Source organism: Pelodiscus sinensis, chromosome Z (genome assembly GCF_052426305.1).
Source record: "Pelodiscus sinensis isolate ZL-2025 chromosome Z, ASM5242630v1, whole genome shotgun sequence".
Taxonomy (NCBI): domain Eukaryota; kingdom Metazoa; phylum Chordata; order Testudines; family Trionychidae; genus Pelodiscus; species Pelodiscus sinensis.
The window spans coordinates 6,729,181-6,750,706 of record NC_143085.1 but is presented as its reverse complement, the minus strand read 5'-3'; the positions used below and the strand labels follow the sequence as shown (position 1 = coordinate 6,750,706).

The 21,526-nt window shown below is 51.8% G+C and overlaps 2 non-coding genes across 2 annotated transcripts; both read left to right on the top strand.

Annotated features, from left to right (window-relative positions):
* The first annotated feature begins 229 nt into the window (after positions 1 to 229).
* Positions 230 to 415, top strand: LOC149520655 (U2 spliceosomal RNA). Its single transcript, XR_016348398.1, has one exon. It is a non-coding gene; the product is annotated as a U2 spliceosomal RNA (small nuclear RNA).
* Positions 416 to 13,398: 12,983 nt separating this feature from the next.
* On the top strand, positions 13,399 to 13,584 carry LOC149520654 (U2 spliceosomal RNA). The gene has a single exon (XR_016348397.1). It is a non-coding gene; the product is annotated as a U2 spliceosomal RNA (small nuclear RNA).
* Positions 13,585 to 21,526: the final 7,942 nt, after the last annotated feature.

The following is a 21,526-nucleotide window of genomic DNA, read 5'->3' as shown; positions in this document are numbered from 1 at the left end:
CTACTCTTTGCACCCCTCAACGAAAGGCCTAAGTCATCGTTCCAAAGGAGGAAGGCATCCCACCAACGGGCCCCCCCGGGGGGGGCCCAAACGCCCCACCACGGGCCATAAACCCAGGCCCCCAGGGCATAGATCCCCCCTACCACCGTACCTCAAGCCGGCTACCGGATGTACCCATTCTCTCAGTCCTACTTGTTACTCAAAATTGTCTATCATAATTTATGTATTGTTTGTCTTTAAAAATTCTCTAAATAAACGTCAATCTGTTCTTATCAGTTTAATATCTGATACGTCCTCTATCTGAGGACTATATATTAAATGGATTTTTGGAACAGGGAGATGGAATAGGAGCTTGCTCCATCCACTCCACGCATCGACCTGGTATTGCAGTACCTCCAGGAACGGTGCACCTCCCCTCGGGGAGAATACTGTGGTTACAAAAAATAGAATTGGTTTCACTAACAAGGTTAACTGTGTTGCACAGCATCTACCTACAAAACGTCTCTCGACATCAGCAATAGCTAAGAGGAATAAGATGGAGTGCCACCGAGACACAGTGGAGAAGAAATCAGTTGTATTTTCTAGTAGACAATCCACCCTAAATAAATAGCAAATAGTCCTGGAGCTCCTTAAAGAATAACAAAACACGTAGGTGGGATCGTGAGCTTTCATGGGTACAACCCACTTCTTCAGATGAATGGCGTAAAGCAGTCCAGTTTGCAAACAGCAGAGAGAGAGGGGATGGGGAAGGAAAGAGAAGGGAAGCAATGGAGAGAAAAATGCTGTCAATTAGAGTGTCCATGCTAAATGAGGCAAATAGAGTTGGCTATAAGTATTCTTTGCATTTTATGTCATTAGTACGTGGAAAGCAGCTGCCTATCCAAAGCGTCAAAACTTGTAAATGAAACCCAGTTCTGTCGTTTCTCTCTCCAGAGGACTTGTGAAATTACTTTGAAATAATACAGACACTTTTAGACCCATTAATGAGTGCCCGGGCAAGTTGAAATGTTCCCCAGCTGCTTTCCATCTGAGGCAGGTATTAATATACAGGCACATGAAAAGAAGGGAGTACCAATCAAGAGGAAGGCCAGCGATAACGAGTTCAATTCAGTCAGGGAGGATGTGGCCCGCTTCTAGCAGCTGATGTGGAGGTGTGAACACCAAGAGAGGAGAAACTGCTTTTGTAGTTGGCTAGCCATTCACAGTCTTTGTTCAATCCTAAATTGATAGGATCAAATTCACAAATGAATTGTAGCTCTGTAGTTTCTCTTTGGAGTCTGTTTTTGAACTTTCTTTCTTGCAGGATGGCTATTTTTACATCTGCTAGTGTGTTTCCGAGGAGACTGAAGAGTTCTCTTACGGGTTTTTGTAGGTTACCATTCCTGATATCTGATTTGTGTCCGTTTATTCTTTTACGTTGGGACTGTCCAGTTTGGCCAGTGCATATGGCAGAGGGGCATTGCTGGCCCATGATGGCGTCTATTACATTGGTAGATGTGCAGGTGAATGAGCCCGTGATGGTGCGGCTGACGTGGTCAGGTCCTGTGATGGGGTTGCTGGTGCAGATATGTGGGCAGAGTTGGCACCGAGGTTTGTTGCAGGGACTGGTTCCTGAGTTAGAGTTTCTGTGGTGCGGTGTGTAGTTGCTGGTGAGAATTTGCTTCAGGTTGGCGGGTTGCCTGTAGGCAAGGACTGGCCTGCCTCCCCAGGTCTGTGAGAGCGAGGAATCATTGCCCAGGATGGGTCATATATCACTGATGATGCGTTGGAGAGCTTTTAGCTGGGGACTGTAGGTGATGGCCAGTGGTGTTCTGTTGGTTTCTTTGTTGGGCCTGTCTTGTCTCATAAAAGAAGGTGAACTAAAAGAAGGCAGTAAGTGGCTGCCAGAGATTGTCAACCTCCAATTTTTGCCAAAACATCCCCGATTTGTTCCCCACCCCTACGAGGAAGTGAAAGGAAAGGAAACGAAAAAACAACCACAACAACAACAAAAAGGAGGGCCACCGTGGCACTGGGAACCCGAATTCTAGCCCAGAACCAGAAGGCTGCTCTGGTGGGCAGACCAGCTCAGCAGCCAGAGAGGCGACTTCCCTGGAGAAGGGAGTGTCAGAGGTTGGCCTGCATTTAATACCTCGGATCAGATAGAGGCAGCAGAAACTAGTTCACGAGAATTTGGGCTAATTGGCCCAGTGAGGAAAAATTTGGGGACAAGATCAAGCTGAAGACCCCAGATAAGACAACATTAGGAAGGAGGTGACAGAAATAGAGTCCTGGTGAAAGGGAAAACCCAGGGGTCCGGACCATACTTCATCATGAAGTAGGATCTCCTATCCTGGGTCACCTCCATAGAGGGAAGGTGGTACAGCAGCTCATAGTACTTCAGAAGCACCAGGAAGCCATATTAAGCCTTGCCCGCAGTCATCTGTTTGGGGAAGGGGGCGGGGGAGATCTCGGGGTAAGAGACCCAAGCACAGATCCTACAGAAGGTCTTTTGGCTGGGAGTACATGAGGATGTACGCTGGTATTGCACAGCATGCCCTGACTCTTAGCTGCACAGCCGTCGGACCCACGTGCAAACACCGTTCATGCCCCTCCGTCATAGAAGTCCCATTGGAGCATATTGCCATGGACCTGCTAGGACATTTAGAGAAAAGATGTGAGGTCACCAGTATACCCTGGTCATCTTAAACTACGCAACCTGGTACCCCGAAGCTATACCACTGCGGAATACATCCTCAAAAACAATAGCGAAAGCATTATTAGAAATCTTTACCTGGTTGGGACTACTGAAAGATATATTGACAGACCAAGGAACCCCATTTACATCAAAACTGAGCAAGAACCTCTGCATACCATACCATACCTCTGTAGCCATACCATAAGGACCTCTGTCCGAACCCTAAGGACTGGTTGAAAGGTTCAATCGAACCCTCAAAGCTATGATACAGAAACTAGTACGTCAAGATTGGAAGGACTGGGATACACTGCTACTTTCCCTGATGTTCGTTAGCCAGGAGGTACCTCAGGCCTCTATCTACTGGATTCTCACCTTTGAACTATTATATGGACACCACCCTCGAGGCATCCTGGATATTGGTGAAGAATTCTGGGAGGCAGAACCTAATACAGGGAAGAACATAAGTGAGCATGTCTTGCAGATGAGAGAGGAAATAGCCTGAGTCCCTCCCATTGTACAGGAACACATGAAAGGCCCAGGAGGCCCAGCAAACTCATTACAACTGCCAGGGAAGAGTTTGACTTTTCCAGCCAAAGCATTGAGTAATAGTGGTGGTGCCCAGGGCAGAGAGCAAGCTTTTGGCCCAATGGCAGGGGCATTATGAGTTGGTAGAAACTATGGGGGAGAATCAGCTATAACATAAGGCAGCCAGGATGCTGGAAAGAGTAATAGGCTTGTCACATGAATCTCTTCAAACCATGGTATTCCAGAGAGGTGTGTGTGGTCAAGCAGGACTCTCCAAACCAGGAAGATACCTCACACGATCAAGTCAAGATATCCCCTTTCCTGACATCACACCAAAAGAGTGTTGGTTGATCATCTTGATTACCTCATCGGGATGTGTTTTCAACTAAGCCAGGCTGAAGGACTGAGGTATATCACCACATTACCAGAAACCTTGGCGTCAAAATTACACTGAGACTCTATTGGGTCCCTGCTGAAAAGAGGGAAGGTGTTATGGCTGAAGTAGAGAGGATGTTGGAGTTGGGATTCATTGAGCTATCCCATAGTGAAAGGGGTAGCTCAATTGTTTCTGTGCCAAAGCCCAATGGTACCACTTGGTTCTGGAATGACTTTCAGCTGTTGAATGAAATATCCTAGTTTGACACATACCCTATACCCCGTAATGATGAGTTAGACGACTGCTTGGGCACCGTCCCTTTTTTGACAACCCTAGATTTAATGAGGGGGTATTGGCAGATTCCCTGGGGCAAAGAAGCAAAAGAAAAATCTGCATTTTCTACACCGAACGTCTTATTTAAATATTCTGTTCCCCCTTTCAGACTACATGGGCTCTTCTGCCGGACCATGAACACCTTTAGCGTATGCAGCACAACAAAGACGACGCGAGAGTATCCGGATGGTATTTGATCCTACAACCCTTCCAGTACTACACCTGAGGACTTATTTCAATATACTGTCCCCCCTTTCGGACTACATGGGGCTCGTGCCACCTTTCAACACCTCATGAACAGCTTCCTATGCCCCTATGCGGGTTACGTGGCAGCATTCCTCAACAACATCATGATTCATACCCCAATTGGGAGACTCATCTAGAAAACTGGAAGCGGTGATGAATACCCTAAGACAGGTCCGCCTTATGGCTAACCCAGCCAAGTGCGCCCTGGGACTTGGTAATGCGAAATACTGCAGCTATATTGTAGGAAGAGGAATGGCGTAACACCAGGTGAATAAGCTGGAGGCCATTCAGAACTGGCCTCGGCCCAATAGCATTCCTGGGTATGGTGGGGTATTATAGATGGTTCGTTCCCTATTTTGCCACCAGAACAAGTCCCCTGACAGATCTGATAAAAGCCCTGGGTCCTGATACGGTGAAGTGGACTGAAGCAGCCGAAAAGCTGTTTGCTGGGCCGACGATTTACTCTTCCAACAGACCATGAATGCCATTCATGCAGAGCACTAGCCACTACAAGTCTCAGCAGCTGGATGGGGTGGGGAAATGCACAACCCCTTAAACTCCATGCATCCGAAGAAGTGGGCTGTGCCCACGAAAGCTCATGATAACAACCTACATTTTTGTTGAAACAGAAACCAGGACTATGTAGCACTTTAAAGACTAACAAGATGGTTTATTAGGTGATGAGCTTTTTGTTAGTCTCTAAGGTAGGTGTTGCAGGACTATTTGTTGTTTTTCAAGTTTCTCCACAGTATTGTCAGTGGGCCCTAGAGGGCACCATGCACCTTCTCCAAACCTGGAGTATCGGTCAAACTCACCCCAGGAAAGGAGAAAACAGGGTGGCTCTTGAAATGAAATACAATACAATTAAATTAAATTAAAATTAAATGTGGCTGCCTCCACAATCGGCATTTGTCTCCATGTAAATATCAAGCTGCCCCCTCCCAGAGAGAGAGCAGGGAACCAAAGATTAAATTCTTACCGACTCCAAAGTTGTGTGGTGCTTGTGGATCCGCTACATGTCTCTGCAAAATATTCAGAGGTTGGGGCCTGTTGTTCTTAATGCTCCACCTCAAACCGAAATTACACCTACTGCACATGTGTGTTCTGTCTCTAAGGCTACGTCTACACGGCAGGTTTATTTTGGAATAGGCAGTTTCAGAAGAAATATTCCGAAACAGCTTATTTCAAAACAGAGCATCTACACACCCAAAGCTTACGGAAATAGCACTGAGCTATTGGATGGATTAGACGCTAACCCGCATTTAAGGCCACCCTTGTTCTAGAATCTGATTTGTCAATTTTATATGTGTTCACATTTTTTTGATTGTATCCCTTTGGTATATATGGCCATGCCACTTCTCTTCCACAATTTTGATCTGGCCCACGAAAACTAATAAACCATCTTGTTAGTTTTTAAAGCACTGCATAGTCCTCTCTTTTGTTTCAGCTACACCAGCCTAACACGGCTACATCTCTATTACCTCCTAGAGGGACAGCAAAGCCTCTTCTCTTGTCTGCTGCGGTTGCCCTTGCAGACACCTCAGCTCTTTAGCCATGGAGCTGGAGCTGCCTCTGGGGAGTCTACGGCTATTGCAGCAACTCATGCAGCAGTTTCTGCAGGCTGCCTCCCAGGCCCTGCGGGATCCCAACCCGCAGCTCTGCTTGAAGACCTTCCTCTGCTCTCTGCAGGTGCGGTTCATGCTGCTGAAGCGCACCCGCCCTCCCCTGCACCCTGTGCATGGCCACTTCTGGCGTCTGGACACCAGTGCTGACCGGTTCGTCATGGAACAGGGGGGCGACCAGCAGTAGCGCCAGAATTTCCGGAGGAGGGAGGACACCTTTTTGGAGCTCTGTGACCCTCACGTGAGACATGCCAACTCCGTCCAGAAGCAGGCTGCCATCGCCCTGTGCAAGCTCGCCAAGCCGTACAGCCATTGATCCGTTGGGAACTAGTTTGGCGCAGGGAGATTAACCGTCGGGGCCGGGGTCATGCAGATACGGCGCGCTCAGGCTCGTGTCCCAGGAAGGGAGTGGACTCTGGAATGGGGTTCCCTTGGGATAGGGGGAATGCTGGTGGTACAAGCCCCCTCCCTGGGAGGTGTTTTCAGGCCTGCGCTCACAAAGCCCTGCCAGGGGACGGAGTAAGGGGGAGGTTTGCTCCTGGGATGTGTGTGTGGGGTGGGGGAGAATGGGAATTTGGGTTTGGGGGCCTCCTGAGGGCTCTGGCCACCCTCTGTTTGTCTGTCTCCAGGTGGTACAGGCCATCAACACCATCCTCCTGTGCAAGGTCATCCGTGACACCATTGTCGCCAGCTTTGCTGCCATGGGCTTCCCCAAATGTGGGAGGGGGGATTACTGATGGCACCCACAGCTGCATCCGGGCCCCTGACCGCCGGGCATCTCTCTACATCAACTAGAAGGGATACTTCTCGATGGTCCTGCAGGCCGTCATGCACCACTAGGGCCAGTATTCGGACACCGATGTTGAGTGGTGGGGGAAGGCGCACGACACCCGCGTGTTCTGGAAGCTGCACGCCTAAACTTTTTCCTGCACGCCATCAGGGTCGGGGACGTGGACATGCCCATGTGCATGGTGGGCAACACAGCCAACCCTCTCTTGCTCTGGCTCATGAAGCCCTACACCAGCCACCTTGACCCCTCCACGTAACAACAATTTCTGGCTCAGCAGGGACTGCATGGTGGTGGAGGCCACTCTCAGGCATCTGAAAGTGCGGTCCAGATGCCTCCTGACCTGGCTGGATGTCAGGAAGCGGAACATCCCACACAGGGTGGCAGTGTGTTGTGTGCACCCCAATATTTGTGAACAGAAGGGGGAGACATTTCTACCAGGGAGGGGGGCAGAGGCTGAGCGCATCAGCAAGGCCTTCAAGCAGCTGTGCACGGCTGCCTTCTGGCAGGCCCATCAAGGCACAGTACACAACCAGGAGGCCCTGAGGGAGAGTTTCTTACAAGGACCCCAGTGCTACTCTTCCCAGGGCCTCCCCACTAGGGGTCTGTGCCTAGCCCCTCTCTGCCTTTCCTCCCAACTCATCCCCTGCAGAGACAATCAAACAGACTTTTTTTTTGTTAAACAAACTCTGTATGGTTTTAATCTGGGGTCAAAATAACTGGGGAGGGATTGGGGAAAGAACCTGGGAGAGGGGAGAAGAGCGGGAATGGGGGGGGGGATGAAAACCTTGGAGGGGAGAGGAGCAGCTCAAGGATGAGGCTGGTAGTGGTACCTGGCTCTGGGGATCCCAGCACCATGGGTGTGGTGGCCACAGCGCAGGGAGGGAATGGGCTTGGGGAAGAAGCAGGAGGAGCCGGGGAAGGATCAGGGGCAGGTGCGGAAGTGAGAGCAGGTGCAGGCCACATACTGATGACCAGGGCTGGCACAGCCGCGCACGTGGTGCGGCCCTGATCCAGCATCTCCCGCTAGCTGTCTCCCTGCAGCTGAAAGTCTTCCTGAAGCCTGCGGTCGAAGGTCTGCTCTATGGACAGTGTGCCGTGAGGTGCTCCCTCTGGACGTCATCCCTAGGTCTCCAGTGCCTGCGGGTCCCTCGGAACTGCCCCGGGTGGTGTTGACCGCCCCCCTCTCGCAGCTGGCCTGGCGGTGGAGAATAAAGAGAGACGGTCAGACATCCCAGCCTTGCCCTCCTCCCTGAGCCAAGCGAGCGTTGTCGGCTCAGACGATGGCGATGTGCTTGGCGCAAGGCCCTGTGCGCTCTGGCCAGGGGGCCCTTTCCTGCAGGGGAGGGAATCCTCACTACCCGTCTGCCCCAGAGACAAGCAGTCATGTGAAGATGCTGGGCAGGCCAGGATCATGCGGGCAGGAGGGGGGACCACAGGTTGGCTGGGCTTCCCTCTGTGCCACCGGGTTGAGCAGTGGCGGCACCCCACAGGGAGAGGACTTGTACCACTGCCCACTGGAGGGCGCAGGTGTGTGTGAGCGGCAGATGCTCCTGCACCTCGCTGCTCTGTCCCCGGGAGCAGATGCTGCCCGGAGAGGGCAGGCATGCTGTGTGCCGCGCAGTACTGCTGTGTGTGTCCCCCTAGCCTTCTTCTAGTGGTGGCTTGTGGAGAGGCAGTGTCCCACCCCGGTGTCACGAGTATGGCAGGCCTCTCCAGACACCCTGTGGGGAGGGGTCCTCTGGTGCAGCCTTCTGGGGCTGTGCGCCCTGGAGTGTCGTGCCACCTGCACCCACATGCTCTCATGTGCACAGGCCAAGCCAGGAGTGTGCCCAGTTCCTCACCTCCCATCTCCTGCAGCCTGTGTGTACAGTGGCCGTGAGTCAAAAGGGTGACAGAGCTCAGCTCATCTGGCTCCTCCTCTTCCTTCCCCTGGGAGGGCAACCATCCTGAGTCCGCTATGTGGGGGACTGCGCCGCCCCCTAGGATGCAGTCCAGCTCCTGAAGAAAGGGCAGGTGTGGGGGTCTGCCCTGGAGCGGAAGCTGCGCTCTCAGGCCCTGGTGTATGCCTGGTGGAGCTCCTTCACTTTCATCCGCACCTGCTCCTGGGTGCACTTGTGCCTTCGTTGGCCAGGGGCTCAGCCATCCAGCATAGACATCTGCATTCCTGGGTTTGGTACGGGGATCCTGGAGGTTTGCCTCCTTGCCCCAGACCTCAATGAGATCCAGGATCTCTGCACCAGACTAGGGAGGCGTGTGCCTCCGTCAGGCCTATGCAGGCTCCAGGGGGTGCTGGCGTACTCCCTGGGAGCTGTGGAGGGCTGGCTGGGAGCAGGAGACTGGCTCATTTTTCTAACCATTGAGGCAATGGCAGCAGCTGAGTGGCTCAGGGCTGTCAGGGCCTCTTGTCTGCCACAAGCCCTTTCCCCTGAAGCTGCAGTTTTAAGGGCTCCAGTGGAAGGAGGCACTAGAGTTTGGCTGAGTGGAGACAGAGCGGCCAGCAGGAGACCTTGGGAAGGGCTGGAGGCCCCTTCTTTTGAAATAACTGCAGCTGTCCTGACTACACACCCCTTCTTCAAAATAGCTATTTCCATTGAGGCGTTATTCCTCGCAGAATGAGGTTTACCAACGCTGAAAGAAGCCGCCTGTCGTTTAGAAATAATGTTGAAATAACTCACTTGCCGTGTAGACGCTCGCTCTATTATTTTGAAATAACGACCGTTATTCCAAAACAACGTTGCTGTGTAGACCTACCCTAAGTGCCTGGAGCAGGTTGTTGCTGGGGTTAAATGCGGGTGAAACTAGACTGTTTGCCAGACTTCGCATGAGAAATCTCAGTCCAGGCAGTGTTAAGCAGCGGAGTTCAGTAAATAATGCCCTTTTATTGTGATTAGTGTGCAGCATGTAGAGAAAGTTACTGCTCATATCCCAGCAAAAACACCCCAGGACTCTTCCTCCAATACCTAATGTATGGGGCATACCCTGCCAGAGTTCAGATTCTTCATGTAAACTAACTCAAGGCAGAGGGTATTGGCAAAGCATGCAGGTCCAATCACTCGAGCACCACTAGCAGGAACCCCAACCCTTCCGCACAAAGAGCAGGAGAGAGAGCTTGGAGCCTCTCAGCTTTCTGGAAGACCCCACCTAACATTAAAGGCTAATTGCTGCACCTCCCCCACTCATAGCAAGAGTGGAAGGCACACAAGGCCCAGTTTTCTCGCTTGGGGAGTTCTATAAATAGTCAATATGGTAGTCAATGACCTCACCACCAGCACCATCATGGCAGGGTGCTGCACTCTGTGGTCCTGTGTTAATGGGGGAGAATTACGCTGGAACATAGGGTTTCTGTAACAGACTAACTCGGCTATCCCCTGAAGCTCAGCCCCTAGAGGTAGGTATGGGGGCGTTTCCAGGAACCTCACTGTAAGCGTAAGAGAGCAACCTGAGCCTTGTGGGCTGTGCTCTGGCCGCTCCCGGATCAAGCTTGCATACATTTTCTTTTGCTGCAAGAGTTAACAGTGAAAGACTACGTCACAGGAAGTGGGTTGGTTTATGCAATTTAGGAGTCTGTGTCAGCAACCAGGAACAGCAGCAAGAGGAACCAGATTGAACGAATTCTCACTTTTTTGAACAGAATTGTGTGTTGAGTTCACTTTGAATTATTAGATTAGAGTCATGTGGCGGGGGCATTGTCACTTAGAGATTCATAGTGATCAAAGTCTCGTTGACGGCGCTTGGTCCCTGTCTTCCTGTCTCCCTGTCCGGGAGCTCCTCGTCGTGATGTGGAGAGCTCTCGGACAGGGAGGGCTGCCTCGATTTTTAGCGTATTGGTATCGCTTCTCGGCCTTTTGGCTAAGATCAAGTGTAGTGGGGTGTGGGGCCCCGGATGTAGACGGCCAATGGGGTGGTTATCTGGGTAGCGGATGGGGGTTTGGTGGCGGTGCTCATTCTGGGGTTGAACTGGTAGTTTAAGTGGGTTGGATTTGGATATGGGTTCGGTAGGGTGAGCATCGCACCATTGGTTGGATTGTGGGGGCGTACGCAGGGTCAGTGTGCCTGGGAGTGAATGCGGGGATCATGGGACCAATTGAGTGGGCTGTCCGTTGTGGGAGGGCAAGCGTGCCTGGTTTACGACTTGGAGTCGGGTGAAGGTTCTAGTGGTCTAAATTTTGGGGAGCGGGAGGGGAGGTACAATTCAATCATACATACATACATACTTAAACCTACACAGTCACACTCGCAGTTATTCCTCCATATGTACGGGACAGGAGTTGGATAGTGGAATGGCCTAGGGGGGTAGAGTAGGGGGGTTAGTAGGGGCGGGGAGTCTAGTGGTTGGGGGGGTACTGACACACCCATATTAATCAGACCTATGCCTATGCCCCGGGTGTCCGCCGGTGCATCACCAGGAACCCCACCCAACAAGACATAGCAACATACCTCAGCGGATCACTGGAGGCAGAGTTTGGAAGGGAAGGAGGCGACCTCTCCTCCCTCTGGTCCCGCGCCCGTGTAGCCACTCGCCGTCTCAAGAAGCGACTCGGCTGCCACTGGAGCTGGGACGAGGCCCGATCCACTCTTGGCTTTGTCATCCCCCACATCGGCTCAGAAAGACGCACCACCATCACCCCACAAACCAGGAAATTCATCGAAAGACTGCTCAAGACGTCCCTGCGCCGCCACTACATACACAATCTAAAACAAAAACCGGACCAGGGCAGGGTCTTTGAAGTGAGCAGCCGGTGGGACGCCAGCAACCATTTCATGCAACGAGGCAACTTCACCCGCTTCGCAGACTGGCGCTTCATCCATAGAGCGCGCCTCAACTGCGTCCCCCTCAACGCGGCCATTCGCCATGGGAACCGGGATAAACGCTGCAGGCGGTGCGGTAACTACGACGAGACCCTTCTCCACGTCCTCTGCGGTTGCACGACCCACTCAACAGCCTGGAAACTACGCCACAACGCTATCCAAGCCCGTATAGTGAAGGCGCTCCCCCCAACACTTGGCACGGTGCTCGAGGACGCCGTCATCCCTCCGTCCGGACATTGTGATTACTCAAGAAGAAACTAAGAAAATCACAATGATCGAGGTGTCCGTCCCCTTCGAGAACCGGCCAGCTGCACTCCAGGCGGCCCGCTTAAGAAAAATCGTAAAATACTCCGGGCTGGTGGACACTTTACGGGCGCAAGGTTACACGGTGGACCTCTACGTCCTGCTAGTGGGGGCGCTGGGCTCCTGGGACCCCAAAAATGAGGCAACCCTGGAGGCGTGTAACATCGGGAAAAAATACGCTAACCTGATGCGCCGCCTGATGGTGTCAGACACTATCCGGTGGTCCAGAGACATTTACATCGAACATGTCACTGGCCACCGCCAATTCCAACCCCCAGAACCACAGCCCACCTGAACCCCAAGGCCCAATTAGAATAGCAATGTGTGCCACCATCCCCCCCTCCCCCCTCCCCCGTGTGCATGTAGTTGTTGAGTGAGTCCAATTGTCTAGGTCCAGCAACCTCCCTCACCCCTCTACGCCCCCCGCCCCCCATAACTCTGCCACTACCTCCATCCCTACCCTAACTTCCCCTACTAATACCTAATATATACATTATAAAAAAAATAAAAAAAAAAAAACCCGGGTGTGTAACACGTCCTGACCAAGAGGACACGGATGCAGCTGAAGAGGACGCCGCGGGACCCACTCCTGTCTCCGGAAATACTCCCCTGGTAACCAACCTCTTAACCCTTGTGCTTCGTCTCTCGGCGCCGATCCTGGGCCCGTATCCTGCCCCGCCTGGTCAGTCATTTCTCTCCACTTTCAACTTATCCACCATTTACTTGCTCAGGGGGGTCTCCTACCCCCCTCCAGGCGGGAGCAACAACGGGGACCAGGATACGGTAATAAGGGAAGCCAAGGGACACGGAATTCGGGGAACTGAAGGTCTACTATGCTTATGCTTACACATTCTCAACACAGAACCAGGAGCAGATCGTGGATTACACCCGGGGCATAGGCATAGGTCTGATTAATATGGGTGTGTCAGTACCCCCCCAACCACTAGACTCCCCGCCCCTACTAACCCCCCTACCCTACGCCCCTAGGCCATTCCACTATCCAACTCCTGTCCCGTACATATGGAGGAATAACTGCGAGTGTGACTGTGTAGGTTTAAGTATGTATGTATGTATGATTGAATTGTACCTCCCCTCCCGCTCCCCAAAATTTAGACCACTAGAACCTTCACCCGACTCCAAGTCGTAAACCAGGCACGCTTGCCCTCCCACAACGGACAGCCCACTCAATTGGTCCCATGATCCCCGCATTCACTCCCAGGCACACTGACCCTGCGTACGCCCCCACAATCCAACCAATGGTGCGATGCTCACCCTACCGAACCCATATCCAAATCCAACCCACTTAAACTACCAGTTCAACCCCAGAATGAGCACCGCCACCAAACCCCCATCCGCTACCCAGATAACCACCCCATTGGCCGTCTACATCCGGGGCCCCACACCCCCTTGTTTCCATTCACTTTGGGCTTCTAACTAGCCACACTCCAAACCCCCCCGCCCCAAGCCTCCCCCTCCCTCAGGAACTAACTACTCTTTGCACCCCTCAACGAAAGGCCTAAGTCATCGTTCCAAAGGAGGAAGGCATCCCACCAACGGGCCCCCCCGGGGGGGGCCCAAACGCCCCACCACGGGCCATAAACCCAGGCCCCCAGGGCATAGATCCCCCCTACCACCGTACCTCAAGCCGGCTACCGGATGTACCCATTCTCTCAGTCCTACTTGTTACTCAAAATTGTCTATCATAATTTATGTATTGTTTGTCTTTAAAAATTCTCTAAATAAACGTCAATCTGTTCTTATCAGTTTAATATCTGATACGTCCTCTATCTGAGGACTATATATTAAATGGATTTTTGGAACAGGGAGATGGAATAGGAGCTTGCTCCATCCACTCCACGCATCGACCTGGTATTGCAGTACCTCCAGGAACGGTGCACCTCCCCTCGGGGAGAATACTGTGGTTACAAAAAATAGAATTGGTTTCACTAACAAGGTTAACTGTGTTGCACAGCATCTACCTACAAAACGTCTCTCGACATCAGCAATAGCTAAGAGGAATAAGATGGAGTGCCACTGAGACATAGTGGAGAAGAAATCAGTTGTATTTTCTAGTAGACAATCCACCCTAAATAAATAGCAAATAGTCCTGGAGCTCCTTAAAGAATAACAAAACACGTAGGTGGGATCGTGAGCTTTCATGGGTACAACCCACTTCTTCAGATGAATGGCGTAAAGCAGTCCAGTTTGCAAACAGCAGAGAGAGAGGGGATGGGGAAGGAAAGAGAAGGGAAGCAATGGAGAGAAAAATGCTGTCAATTAGAGTGTCCATGCTAAATGAGGCAAATAGAGTTGGCTATAAGTATTCTTTGCATTTTATGTCATTAGTATGTGGAAAGCAGCTGCCTATCCAAAGCGTCAAAACTTGTAAATGAAACCCAGTTCTGTCGTTTCTCTCTCCAGAGGACTTGTGAAATTACTTTGAAATAATACAGACACTTTTAGACCCATTAATGAGTGCCCGGGCAAGTTGAAATGTTCCCCAGCTGCTTTCCATCTGAGGCAGGTATTAATATACAGGCACATGAAAAGAAGGGAGTACCAATCAAGAGGAAGGCCAGCGATAACGAGTTCAATTCAGTCAGGGAGGATGTGGCCCGCTTCTAGCAGCTGATGTGGAGGTGTGAACACCAAGAGAGGAGAAACTGCTTTTGTAGTTGGCTAGCCATTCACAGTCTTTGTTCAATCCTAAATTGATAGGATCAAATTCGCAAATGAATTGTAGCTCTGTAGTTTCTCTTTGGAGTCTGTTTTTGAACTTTCTTTCTTGCAGGATGGCTATTTTTACATCTGCTAGTGTGTTTCCGAGGAGACTGAAGAGTTCTCTTACGGGTTTTTGTAGGTTACCATTCCTGATATCTGATTTGTGTCCGTTTATTCTTTTACGTTGGGACTGTCCGGTTTGGCCAGTGCATATGGCAGAGGGGCATTGCTGGCCCATGATGGCGTCTATTACATTGGTAGATGTGCAGGTGAATGAGCCCGTGATGGTGCGGCTGACGTGGTCAGGTCCTGTGATGGGGTTGCTGGTGCAGATATGTGGGCAGAGTTGGCACCGAGGTTTGTTGCAGGGACTGGTTCCTGAGTTAGAGTTTCTGTGGTGCGGTGTGTAGTTGCTGGTGAGAATTTGCTTCAGGTTGGCGGGTTGCCTGTAGGCAAGGACTGGCCTGCCTCCCCAGGTCTGTGAGAGCGAGGAATCATTGTCCAGGATGGGTCATATATCACTGATGATGCGTTGGAGAGCTTTTAGCTGGGGACTGTAGGTGATGGCCAGTGGTGTTCTGTTGGTTTCTTTGTTGGGCCTGTCTTGTCTCATAAAAGAAGGTGAACTAAAAGAAGGCAGTAAGTGGCTGCCAGAGATTGTCAACCTCCAATTTTTGCCAAAACATCCCCGATTTGTTCCCCACCCCTACGAGGAAGTGAAAGGAAAGGAAACGAAAAAACAACCACAACAACAACAAAAAGGAGGGCCACCATGGCACTGGGAACCCGAATTCTAGCCCAGAACCAGAAGGCTGCTCTGGTGGGCAGACCAGCTCAGCAGCCAGAGAGGCGACTTCCCTGGAGAAGGGAGTGTCAGAGGTTGGCCTGCATTTAATACCTCGGATCAGATAGAGGCAGCAGAAACTAGTTCACGAGAATTTGGGCTAATTGGCCCAGTGAGGAAAAATTTGGGGACAAGATCAAGCTGAAGACCCCAGATAAGACAACATTAGGAAGGAGGTGACAGAAATAGAGTCCTGGTGAAAGGGAAAACCCAGGGGTCCGGACCATACTTCATCATGAAGTAGGATCTCCTATCCTGGGTCACCTCCATAGAGGGAAGGTGGTACAGCAGCTCATAGTACTTCAGAAGCACCAGGAAGCCATATTAAGCCTTGCCCGCAGTCATCTGTTTGGGGAAGGGGGCGGGGGAGATCTCGGGGTAAGAGACCCAAGCACAGATCCTACAGAAGGTCTTTTGGCTGGGAGTACATGAGGATGTACGCTGGTATTGCACAGCATGCCCTGACTCTTAGCTGCACAGCCGTCGGACCCACGTGCAAACACCGTTCATGCCCCTCCGTCATAGAAGTCCCATTGGAGCATATTGCCATGGACCTGCTAGGACATTTAGAGAAAAGATGTGAGGTCACCAGTATACCCTGGTCATCTTAAACTACGCAACCTGGTACCCCGAAGCTATACCACTGCGGAATACATCCTCAAAAACAATAGCGAAAGCATTATTAGAAATCTTTACCTGGTTGGGACTACTGAAAGATATATTGACAGACCAAGGAACCCCATTTACATCAAAACTGAGCAAGAACCTCTGCATACCATACCATACCTCTGTAGCCATACCATAAGGACCTCTGTCCGAACCCTAAGAACTGGTTGAAAGGTTCAATCGAACCCTCAAAGCTATGATACAGAAACTAGTACGTCAAGATTGGAAGGACTGGGATACACTGCTACTTTCCCTGATGTTCGTTAGCCAGGAGGTACCTCAGGCCTCTATCTACTGGATTCTCACCTTTGAACTATTATATGGACACCACCCTCGAGGCATCCTGGATATTGGTGAAGAATTCTGGGAGGCAGAACCTAATACAGGGAAGAACATAAGTGAGCATGTCTTGCAGATGAGAGAGGAAATAGCCTGAGTCCCTCCCATTGTACAGGAACACATGAAAGGCCCAGGAGGCCCAGCAAACTCATTACAACTGCCAGGAAAGAGTTTGACTTTTCCAGCCAAAGCATTGAGTAATAGTGGTGGTGCCCAGGGCAGAGAGCAAGCTTTTGGCCCAATGGCAGGGGCATTATGAGTTGGTAGAAACTATGGGGGAGAATCAGCTATAACATAAGGCAGCCAGGATGCTGGAAAGAGTAATAGGCTTGTCACATGAATCTCTTCAAACCATGGTATTCCAGAGAGGTGTGTGTGGTCAAGCAGGACTCTCCAAACCAGGAAGATACCTCACACGATCAAGTCAAGATATCCCCTTTCCTGACATCACACCAAAAGAGTGTTGGTTGATCATCTTGATTACCTCATCGGGATGTGTTTTCAACTAAGCCAGGCTGAAGGACTGAGGTATATCACCACATTACCAGAAACCTTGGCGTCAAAATTACACTGAGACTCTATTGGGTCCCTGCTGAAAAGAGGGAAGGTGTTATGGCTGAAGTAGAGAGGATGTTGGAGTTGGGATTCATTGAGCTATCCCATAGTGAAAGGGGTAGCTCAATTGTTTCTGTGCCAAAGCCCAATGGTACCACTTGGTTCTGGAATGACTTTCAGCTGTTGAATGAAATATCCTAGTTTGACACATACCCTATACCCCGTAATGATGAGTTAGACGACTGCTTGGGCACCGTCCCTTTTTTGACAACCCTAGATTTAATGAGGGGGTATTGGCAGATTCCCTGGGGCAAAGAAGCAAAAGAAAAATCTGCATTTTCTACACCGAACGTCTTATTTAAATATTCTGTTCCCCCTTTCAGACTACATGGGCTCTTCTGCCGGACCATGAACACCTTTAGCGTATGCAGCACAACAAAGACGACGCGAGAGTATCCGGATGGTATTTGATCCTACAACCCTTCCAGTACTACACCTGAGGACTTATTTCAATATACTGTCCCCCCTTTCGGACTACATGGGGCTCGTGCCACCTTTCAACACCTCATGAACAGCTTCCTATGCCCCTATGCGGGTTACGTGGCAGCATTCCTCAACAACATCATGATTCATACCCCAATTGGGAGACTCATCTAGAAAACTGGAAGCGGTGATGAATACCCTAAGACAGGTCCGCCTTATGGCTAACCCAGCCAAGTGCGCCCTGGGACTTGGTAATGCGAAATACTGCAGCTATATTGTAGGAAGAGGAATGGCGTAACACCAGGTGAATAAGCTGGAGGCCATTCAGAACTGGCCTCGGCCCAATAGCATTCCTGGGTATGGTGGGGTATTATAGATGGTTCGTTCCCTATTTTGCCACCAGAACAAGTCCCCTGACAGATCTGATAAAAGCCCTGGGTCCTGATACGGTGAAGTGGACTGAAGCAGCCGAAAAGCTGTTTGCTGGGCCGACGATTTACTCTTCCAACAGACCATGAATGCCATTCATGCAGAGCACTAGCCACTACAAGTCTCAGCAGCTGGATGGGGTGGGGAAATGCACAACCCCTTAAACTCCATGCATCCGAAGAAGTGGGCTGTGCCCACGAAAGCTCATGATAACAACCTACATTTTTGTTGAAACAGAAACCAGGACTATGTAGCACTTTAAAGACTAACAAGATGGTTTATTAGGTGATGAGCTTTTTGTTAGTCTCTAAGGTAGGTGTTGCAGGACTATTTGTTGTTTTTCAAGTTTCTCCACAGTATTGTCAGTGGGCCCTAGAGGGCACCATGCACCTTCTCCAAACCTGGAGTATCGGTCAAACTCACCCCAGGAAAGGAGAAAACAGGGTGGCTCTTGAAATGAAATACAATACAATTAAATTAAATTAAAATTAAATGTGGCTGCCTCCACAATCGGCATTTGTCTCCATGTAAATATCAAGCTGCCCCCTCCCAGAGAGAGAGCAGGGAACCAAAGATTAAATTCTTACCGACTCCAAAGTTGTGTGGTGCTTGTGGATCCGCTACATGTCTCTGCAAAATATTCAGAGGTTGGGGCCTGTTGTTCTTAATGCTCCACCTCAAACCGAAATTACACCTACTGCACATGTGTGTTCTGTCTCTAAGGCTACGTCTACACGGCAGGTTTATTTTGGAATAGGCAGTTTCAGAAGAAATATTCCGAAACAGCTTATTTCAAAACAGAGCATCTACACACCCAAAGCTTACGGAAATAGCACTGAGCTATTGGATGGATTAGACGCTAACCCGCATTTAAGGCCACCCTTGTTCTAGAATCTGATTTGTCAATTTTATATGTGTTCACATTTTTTTGATTGTATCCCTTTGGTATATATGGCCATGCCACTTCTCTTCCACAATTTTGATCTGGCCCACGAAAACTAATAAACCATCTTGTTAGTTTTTAAAGCACTGCATAGTCCTCTCTTTTGTTTCAGCTACACCAGCCTAACACGGCTACATCTCTATTACCTCCTAGAGGGACAGCAAAGCCTCTTCTCTTGTCTGCTGCGGTTGCCCTTGCAGACACCTCAGCTCTTTAGCCATGGAGCTGGAGCTGCCTCTGGGGAGTCTACGGCTATTGCAGCAACTCATGCAGCAGTTTCTGCAGGCTGCCTCCCAGGCCCTGCGGGATCCCAACCCGCAGCTCTGCTTGAAGACCTTCCTCTGCTCTCTGCAGGTGCGGTTCATGCTGCTGAAGCGCACCCGCCCTCCCCTGCACCCTGTGCATGGCCACTTCTGGCGTCTGGACACCAGTGCTGACCGGTTCGTCATGGAACAGGGGGGCGACCAGCAGTAGCGCCAGAATTTCCGGAGGAGGGAGGACACCTTTTTGGAGCTCTGTGACCCTCACGTGAGACATGCCAACTCCGTCCAGAAGCAGGCTGCCATCGCCCTGTGCAAGCTCGCCAAGCCGTACAGCCATTGATCCGTTGGGAACTAGTTTGGCGCAGGGAGATTAACCGTCGGGGCCGGGGTCATGCAGATACGGCGCGCTCAGGCTCGTGTCCCAGGAAGGGAGTGGACTCTGGAATGGGGTTCCCTTGGGATAGGGGGAATGCTGGTGGTACAAGCCCCCTCCCTGGGAGGTGTTTTCAGGCCTGCGCTCACAAAGCCCTGCCAGGGGACGGAGTAAGGGGGAGGTTTGCTCCTGGGATGTGTGTGTGGGGTGGGGGAGAATGGGAATTTGGGTTTGGGGGCCTCCTGAGGGCTCTGGCCACCCTCTGTTTGTCTGTCTCCAGGTGGTACAGGCCATCAACACCATCCTCCTGTGCAAGGTCATCCGTGACACCATTGTCGCCAGCTTTGCTGCCATGGGCTTCCCCAAATGTGGGAGGGGGGATTACTGATGGCACCCACAGCTGCATCCGGGCCCCTGACCGCCGGGCATCTCTCTACATCAACTAGAAGGGATACTTCTCGATGGTCCTGCAGGCCGTCATGCACCACTAGGGCCAGTATTCGGACACCGATGTTGAGTGGTGGGGGAAGGCGCACGACACCCGCGTGTTCTGGAAGCTGCACGCCTAAACTTTTTCCTGCACGCCATCAGGGTCGGGGACGTGGACATGCCCATGTGCATGGTTGGCAACACAGCCAACCCTCTCTTGCTCTGGCTCAGGAAGCCCTACACCAGCCACCTTGACCCCTCCACGTAACAACAATTTCTGGCTCAGCAGGGACTGCATGGTGGTGGAGGCCACTCTCAGGCATCTGAAAGTGCGGTCCAGATGCCTCCTGACCTGGCTGGATGTCAGGAAGCGGAACATCCCACACAGGGTGGCAGTGTGTTGTGTGCACCCCAATATTTGTGAACAGAAGGGGGAGACATTTCTACCAGGGAGGGGGGCAGAGGCTGACCGCATCAGCAAGGCCTTCAAGCAGCTGTGCACGGCTGCCTTCTGGCACGCCCATCAAGGCACAGTACACAACCAGGAGGCCCTGAGGGAGAGTTTCTTACAAGGACCCCAGTGCTACTCTTCCCAGGGCCTCCCCACTAGGGGTCTGTGCCTAGCCCCTCTCTGCCTTTCCTCCCAACTCATCCCCTGCAGAGACAATCAAACAGACTTTTTTTTGTTAAACAAACTCTGTATGGTTTTAATCTGGGGTCAAAATAACTGGGGAGGGATTGGGGAAAGAACCTGGGAGAGGGGAGAAGAGAGGGAATGCGGGGGGGGATGAAAACCTTGGAGGGGAGAGGAGCAGCTCAAGGATGAGGCTGGTAGTGGCACCTGGCTCTGGGGATCCCAGCACCATGGGTGTGGTGGCCACAGGGCAGGGAGGGAATGGGCTTGGGGAAGAAGCAGGAGGAGCCGGGGAAGGATCAGGGGCAGGTGCGGAAGTGAGAGCAGGTGCAGGCCACATACTGATGACCAGGGCTGGCACAGCCGCGCACGTGGTGCGGCCCTGATCCAGCCTCTCCCGCTAGCTGTCTCCCTGCAGCTGAAAGTCTTCCTGAAGCCTGCGGTCGAAGGTCTGCTCTATGGACAGTGTGCCGTGAGGTGCTCCCTCTGGACGTCATCCCTAGGTCTCCAGTGCCTGCGGGTCCCTCGGAACTGCCCCGGGTGGTGTTGACCGCCCCCCTCTCGCAGCTGGCCTGGCGGTGGAGAATAAAGAGAGACGGTCAGACATCCCAGCCTTGCCCTCCTCCCTGAGCCAAGCGAGCGTTGTCGGCTCAGACGATGGCGATGTGCTTGGCGCAAGGCCCTGTGCGCTCTGGCCAGGGGGCCCTTTCCTGCAGGGGAGGGAATCCTCACTACCCATCTGCCCCAGAGACAAGCAGTCATGTGAAGATGCTGGGCAGGCCAGGATCATGCAGGCAGGAGGGGGGACCACAGGTTGGCTGGGCTTCCCTCTGTGCCACCGGGTTGAGCAGTGGCGGCACCCCACAGGGAGAGGACTTGTACCACTGCCCACTGGAGGGCGCAGGTGTGTGTGAGCGGCAGATGCTCCTGCACCTCGCTGCTCTGTCCCCGGGAGCAGATGCTGCCCGGAGAGGGCAGGCATGCTGTGTGCCGCGCAGTACTGCTGTGTGTGTCCCCCTAGCCTTCTTCTAGTGGTGGCTTGTGGAGAGGCAGTGTCCCACCCCGGTGTCACGAGTATGGCAGGCCTCTCCAGACACCCTGTGGGGAGGGGTCCTCTGGTGCAGCCTTCTGGGGCTGTGCGCCCTGGAGTGTCGTGCCACCTGCAC